Source organism: Numenius arquata, chromosome 3 (assembly GCF_964106895.1).
Source record: "Numenius arquata chromosome 3, bNumArq3.hap1.1, whole genome shotgun sequence".
Classification (NCBI taxonomy): Eukaryota; Metazoa; Chordata; class Aves; order Charadriiformes; family Scolopacidae; genus Numenius; species Numenius arquata.
The window spans coordinates 16,511,460-16,519,605 of NC_133578.1; positions in this window are offsets into that span (position 1 = coordinate 16,511,460).

Sequence of the window (8,146 nt, forward strand, 5' to 3'; positions counted from 1 at the left end):
AGGAATGCGAGCAATGATCTGCACTGAGACAAAGCAACAAATAGGTATGAGCCAGTTGCAAATCCTACCAGTACTACCCCTGCTCGCAGCCTCCAAGGGGTACGATAACCCTAGAAACCACACAATCCTTTCCTTCTCAAATTACATATTCCCATTCTATACAGGAAGCTATTTTTAGGAGGAGGCGGAGAAGAAGGTTTGACCTTGCCATTAATGCAATGTTTCCTTGAGGTTTTTAATTAATTATCCCATCCACAAAACTCAGAGCAAACAAGTCTGCATCATCTTATATAAATATCAGAAAAGATATATATATAACCACACACAATTTTTGTTTTTATGCCATATGGGATGGAACTGTGCCGTAGACATGTTTTGATAAAGCTAATCAGATCAGCAATCCTCTTTTAAAAAAAAAAAATTTACAGGCTCCCGCTCATTGATACAGAAGAGTAAAGACAGTTCTTTGGACATAACAAGAACTAGTCACCCATTCTCTTGCAATTAGAGAATTCCCATAGGAATGTCCAGCTGATCAAGAAGAATATACTGAATCATGCTGTCTTTGATATCTGTTTCTCTCAGCCTCTTGGTCACAAAACCATTAGTCACTAAAAACACCAATCAGAATCAAAGAAACCAACCAAGGAAAATATCTTCTAGTTAGCAGTTTGATTTGCCCCATTTTGATTTGCCATCCTCCTAAAAGACACTCCATAAAAACATTAAAGCATGACACAACAGGCTTCCTTGGTTTAGTCCTTCTTTACAAATCCCTGAGAAATAAATAACGGATTCTCATTGTTCCCTGGTCCCGAGGCTAAACATCACTCTGCCAACCAAATTTTCTAACCTCCAAAATGTCAAGACTTCCAAACTTTAGATGCCAAATATGTGTTGATAATGAATAAAGAATTGGAGGGTGGTTCAACTTGTCGCATTATCTCAAAGACACCTAAAAACCAACAAAATATTTTCTCCTAATTTTTTTCTAACACCTATGAGTGTGCTTCCTTCAAGTGCATAAAGTGAAGAACAGTGGCCTAGGAAAAATTTTCTCCACTGAGATATAGCTAATACAGTGGAAAAACCTTAGTACCCTGACCTAACCCATCATCTGGGAAACAAGATTATTCCCCACCATACATTTTTCTGTAATTTAATTATACCTGAATCGCTTCTCATGACAGAAACTCATTAACAGACCGCTATTTTCTCTGCCAGTAGAGTGAGGATAGTGTGCTATTTGTATTTTTTTTCTAGCCAAATAGTCACATAAATTTCATTTGCTCTCTCCCTTTCCCATAGTGTTAGGTAGTGAAATGCCATCATCAAAAAATAATTATAAATGTACATAATACCAAATTATACATCAACATAATTGCAGTAATTACAAATACTACTCTTGCATTCCAATGTGGCCCAGTGTCATGGCAGATTAAAACATTAATGTCTACTATACATTTGCCAATAATGCCTTGTCAATCAAGATGACCCAGCAACAGAAGATGCAGAAAGCGGAATTCAACGGACTAAAACTGTTCACTGTGGGCCTAAAGTCTACAGTCTTGCAAACGTGCAAACATCAGAGACATTTGCTTTGGTAGAGCAGCACGTCTGAATTACACCTTTCCTGTTTTAACTTAATCCCTCAGAGCCAGGGAATGGACAAACGTGGCCAATCCCTGGAGGTTTAGCTGGTGAGAAGGTGATGGATCCACTGCATCCTGATAGCAATTAGAACGCTTCACCAGCTGAGACTGATGTCTCAGAAATCTGCAACAGTTGGGATTTTTTGTAACCGTCTTTAAAATGCAATGTAGGATAGAAGTGAGACAAATGTCTGCCTACACTTTCTGGTGCTGATACCTATTTATATTGCAAAACTAAGCTGACTAGCAACTAGTAAGCGATTATTTCTTGGATTAATTTGGTGCTTACGTTCTGTTTGAAAAGAATTATATGTTATTTCACTCAACTTCATCTGAAAATAACTGGTGTTTGATAGAGTTATCATGGTTATTATGCATTTATTATCTATGAACTTGTGACAGTAACATAAAAGAAGCATCTATAAATGTGACAGTGAAATATTGATTACCTTTTCAGTGGTATCTTAGATGAAGATTTTTAACCATGCCGTTCCGGATATGGGTAACTAATTCCCCACATATCTTTTTGATTCTCTAATCATTTAGAATTAATGCTTTCTTTTTCCAGCTGGGATGAGGCTGTCTCTGCAGTATTTAGGAATCTTCAAGCAAATTCAAGTGGTTAACCCTATCTGCATAAAGGAGACAGAGACCTTCACAAGCTGAGCTACTGAGAGTAAAAGAGACTCCTCTAAATGCTTTTTAATCTTCTCCTTGTCTACACCTGCAATTGTAAACCAAGGGAAGCACCAATTCAGTTAGAAAAACAAACAGCTGATAACTAATTGCCAAAAGGAACCAAGCTGCTAATGTAAATATGGCTGAAATTTTATGATATTACCTAAGAACTTATTTGAGGAAAAGTTCTTAAGCATCCCATCTTATCAGTTTCCCTCAGACCCAGGTCAAAGATTTCTCTTCCATCATAGATTAGCATCTTTAATGTATATTATAGTTTTTTTACTTAATTGCACACCTTAGATTTTCTGTGTTACAATTTCTTTCACCCTAAATAAACAGGTTTTTTTAAGACTAGATTGCCCCATCCCTGGAAGTGTTCAAGACCAGGCTGGATGGGGCTTTGAGCAACCTGCTCTAGCGGGAGATGTCCCTGCCCATGGCAGGGGGGTTGGAACTCGATGATCTTTAAGGTCCCTTCCAACTCTAACCATTCTGTGATTCTATAATTGTGGATGTGTCAACGCTGATGTATTATATGTTTCTCCATCAACAGTTCCTTTAGCATGTTAGTCTTGTTCTCTGTCTACAGTTCTTTGACATTTCCCGTAAACACTTCAAAAAAAAGTGGTCTTCACATGTTGGCCTGCTTTCTAATTTGAAGAATATCAACATTTGCTATTGTGAAAGATACCATATGCTGCTATTTCTCAGGCCACTTGTAACAGTTAGTTGCTTCTGTATGGTTTTGGGGTTTTTAATGTATGTGCTATATGAAATACTTTCATATGGCATCGCTTTATTTCGTATTATTATACCTTTTCCAGTTTGTGTCCCAGCATGCACTTTAAACTGTACAAATCTTCCATAAATGCTAATATTCCAAAAAATGATTAAGATAATGTATGTCAATGTCAGGTTGGTAATTGCCTACATGCATACTCCCAGCTCATGACAATACAACTTTGCTTTAATATTCTTTACTGCAGGTTACTTGCATAATTTTGTATTTGTCAGGAGCTAAGAGCCCGCCCTCCAAACTTTCTGCAGTTCAGTTGATGAGTGGCAACCTGAAAGCAAATTCTTATCTGCATTTGCAGACCAAGACATTTAACCTACTTTAAATACATCCCAAACAGCTACTATTGCTTCCTGGTCTCTTGAAGTTGCCTGAGCAACTTGCTTTCTGAAAAATAATGGTTAAGTTGAGGGAAGTTGGGCAATTTCACAGCTCATGTCCTGCACAGGGGAAAGCACGCAACTTTTTGCCTTTAAGAAAAATGTTTCATTTGTACTTCCAAATTTTTCCATTTTTCTCTCAAAAATATAGAAACAATGTAATCTGAACAATCTGCTTACACATTTCAGCATCTGGTTTAGACACCAATTCTACATTTGACTGATTTGAAACAATAAAATGGTAAAAGCAGATCTTATCCTGACACTTAACTGCAGCAAATATTCTCTTGCAGTTTTTTATCCCTTGATGCTTCCTTCCAAATTCCCTGACTCCAGCCTTCCTTTTATCTGAGCAAAGTGGGCTGCTTCATTCAGTCTATGTTTCAATTTCACTGTTTCCCAACTAGATAAAGACTTGACAGCAAACAGTATGTTTCAAACACTGCCAAGATTGGTATACAATACCCTTTAAATTGTGTCAACAGATCTGCTGTTTACTGCAACGCAAGGCTGAAATTTACAGTGGTGCCTGAAATACCCCAAATAACCCACTCAATTATTTCCTGTGCTCTTTACTCTTATCTCACCTAGACTGTAATCTCTTCAGAGTAGGAACTGTCTTTATTTTGAATTTTGCATGATAACAAGTAGAGTGTCAAAGCTCAATGATTAACAAAGTCTGTTAAAGAGAAATCTCAGTGGAAGGCATACAGGACTGCAAAGGCTGGATTGTCTCTGTCGAGGTCCACATGAAACTTTGGACACGCTCTACTACCTGTTACGTGTAAATTCCCATTTTAAGCAAGCGAATGCAAGAGATGAACACAAACCGAGTACATTTACACATGCAAGGGCTACGAATCCCTGTCAAAGAAGTACAACAAAACTCCTGTATCTTTAGGAAGCTATAGTCAGTCCATTGCTTTTAGCTATATATTATTTTTTTTTCCATGGATACATAATCGCGGACGTTTACTAAGGAATACTATAAAAGCAGCACCACCTAGTGGTACCAAAATCGGCGTACTATTTTCAGTGGTTTCCCTGAAGAAACTTTAGAAACCATAGGGGAAACTCTCAGACGAAATTCTTTTTAAAATACCCACATGACATCTATGTGTTTTGATTTTAATTTTTTTTTAAATCCAGCATGAACAAGAATAAATAATATTTGCAAGATCTGGGTATACATTTACTTATTTTCTGTGTAAATATGTTTTGAAATGGAAAAAGGTATGTGAATATGTGTATTAATCCCAGAGGATAAAATATTTTTCTTTTTTTTGTGCATAGATATATATATACAGCAAAGGGCTACAAAGATGATTAGGGGCCTAGAACATCTCTATTATGAGGAAAGGCTGAGGAACTTGGGTCTTTTTAGTCTGGAGAAGACTGAGGGGGAATCTGATAAATGCCTATAAATAATTAAAGGGTGGGTGTCAAGAGGATGGGGCCAGTCTTTTTCAGTGGTGCCCAGTGACAGGACAAGAGGAAATGGGCACAAACTTGAACACAGGAAGTTCCATCTAAACATGAGGAGGAACTTCTTTACTTTGAGGGTGGCAGAGCACTGGAACGGGCTGCCCAGAGAGGTGGTGGAGTCTCCATCTCTAGACACATTCAAAATCCACCTGGCCATGTTCCTGTGCAACCTGCTCTAGGTGGACCTGCTTTGGCAGAGGGGTTGGACTAGGTATTCTCCAGAGGTCCCTTCCAACCCCATATCATTCTGTGATTCTATGATATATAAAAAAATGTATTTTTTTAAATGATCAGGTATTAAAATAGTTACTACTCACTATTTTAGCTTCAGAGTCTTTCTCTGGGCACACACAGAAGTCTGGTATAACCAAAGATGTAAATCCTTAGTAATTATATAATAGTATTTTTTTAAGTTATTAACATTATATGACAACATAACATAGGAAGGAGAAACCTCAATGACAAAAACCAGTAGCGATCTTCTTTTTGGTTTGCCTTTTTTTTTTTGGTATATGGTGCAAATAGCACACACCTCAGACACCCAAACTGCTCTTGCCTTACCCCATTTCTCTTGTCCTCCTCCATCCTACATGCACTCAACAGCTTACCTCTCCAGTTCCTTAACTCTGGAAGTTAGGTTTCCACAGGTTTCCACAGATGATTTGGTATAGCCCCAAAGCCCCCACTCTCTCTGGCTCTCCTACTCCCCCAGCCCTATGCACGACAGCCCAACTCTTCTGTTTCTAGCTCCAAACACCTGCCCAGTGCCTACGTTCCCAGCGGCCAGACCTGCTACTCTCCACCTTCACAGCCACACCAGGGCCTGGGTATTTAAGGAGCTCGTAAGTTTCAGTCACCACTGGCATAGAATTTTGCTGGAGTTGTGACTACTTCACCATTGACCTCATAGATTCCTTCCACGCCTACGTACCTACAACAGAGCAAGAAAAAACAGAGAATAGGCTGACTGAATACAGTTATTCTAGATAAACAATCACTTTACAGAATTCTTTTGACCATGCTCCATCATGCAATCTGGTCTAGTGGGAGGTGTCCCTGCCCATGGCAGGGGGCTTGGAACTGGATGATATTTAAGGTCCCTTCCGACCCGAACCATTCTATGATTGTATGATTTCATGGCTGGTTGGGGATTTTAATCTATTTTTTTTTGTCTTTACCATTTCTCATAGTAAATTTATTCTAAACTCTTATTGTCCTGCTGGTTTGAAACTTTCTATACTGGTTTACTCATTGCTAGCTGGTGATGCTTGCTTTGTGCAAGCGTTGTCCTTTAATGCAAGGAGTAAACACCTTAACTTGAAGGTATTTGAAGAGAACATTTATCTCTTCTCTCAATATTCACTTTTCTAGACCAACTATGTGAATATTTTTGAGGATACACTTAGTCTCTTGCAGACATCCATGTTTCCGCTACCTGCTATCTAATCTACCTGGAAGGGGTGCAATCAGGTCAGCACAGTTTTCTGTCCAAAGAAACAAGTTCTCCTAACCCTGTGGTTATGTAGGTTCCAGATGTGCCAGGGCTCCATCTGCAAGCTTGTGATCTGCTTAAACCACAGGGAGGCAGAGCAAAAAACATTGTGGTGTAACCCCTTCTCCACTTACAGAGACTTTATTAACCTGATAGTCTTAGTAGTTGCCTTACCTGTTCAAATCAAACCCTGCCTTTCTTGAACACACAACCACGCTGTACGTAGCACCGAAGATGCAGTCTCACCCACTCTTCCCCAATCTCTATCACAGATACTTCATCTCATACATTCTAGGCTGTAGTTTTCATTATGCCAACACACTTGCAAATTCTAGTCATCTGTGATTACCTGGGTCTTCCTCTACACATTTCATTTTCAACTGGTGAACTCCTCAAATAATTTCTTTTCATTCCCTACGTACACGTTTTTTGCTATTAAATTGCATCCCATCTCTATTAGATTCTGAGTTGTTGGGGTTTTTTTATACTTTATGCTTTCACTTTTTATGTCATTAATACTTTTGTATGTATTAAGCAATTATCATTAATAAAAACATTACATTAGAATCAGTCCTAGGGTATTTTTTGGGTAACCTTGCCAGTAACTTTCCTCCAGAATGACAGTGCTCAATATAATATTATCTCTCCTCAGCTAGGTCATTACACACCTTAAATTCTTGCATGAATCCCCTCTTTTCTAGCTGAGCTAGTAACTTCCCACGTAGCAGTGAATCTTCCAGTTCTATTCAACAAGCTAAAAACTTTAAGACACTAAAGGAAAATGCAATTATAAATAACACTTAAAATAAGAACTATGACTTCTAATTCTTTATAAATATTTTATTACGTATAAAAGACAACTTACATGGATAGATGCTCTATTAAAACAAATCACAGGCTTTCTGTTTTCATGAAAAGATTCAAATGCTTCAAAGAGCATTTTTAAATGCCTCTTCTTCTTCTACAGTGATGTATTTCTTCGGGATTGATACCAAGTACCAAATGTGCTGCAGCGTAGTAATGGCTGGTGTTTCTACTGATGCTATTGACAATGCAAAAATAAGGCACCATACAGAACCCAAATTCGGATTGAAGGCTTGGGCTCTTTCATCCCCAATTCAATAAAGACAGGCAGGATTAACATTTTAAAGTCATCATGTAAACATTTAGTCTCACAGATGAGATCAATTTTGTTTAGTGTTATTTTATATACGAGATCCATACAAAGGAGATTTTTTTGGGTTTTTTTTTGTCAAGACCTTAAAAAGGCACTACAAAAAGTAACTACAATACTGCAACAATGTGACTGCAGTAGTTAGCTATGTGGAATTTCATGTACACCATTAAAACTACAGTGTGTTATTTAATTTGTAACCTGTCTTTGACTTCTTATAGCTGGATGAGCGAAGAAAAATGTTGTCATTTTAAGAACACAGTTGCACAACTTTTTCTAACTCTGCATATGTCTGAAAAGTTCACGATTGTCAGTACATAAACTACCTCACAAACAACAGTCAGAGCCTGACATGTAAACAGTTAACTATACATAATTACATAGCTAATTTCATATTAGGATATGCAGGTTTGTGCATTGTTTGAGGCATAACATGGACCCAAGGCATAAGGTTTCTCTCAAAAATCAGAATGTAAGGTTAGTGCG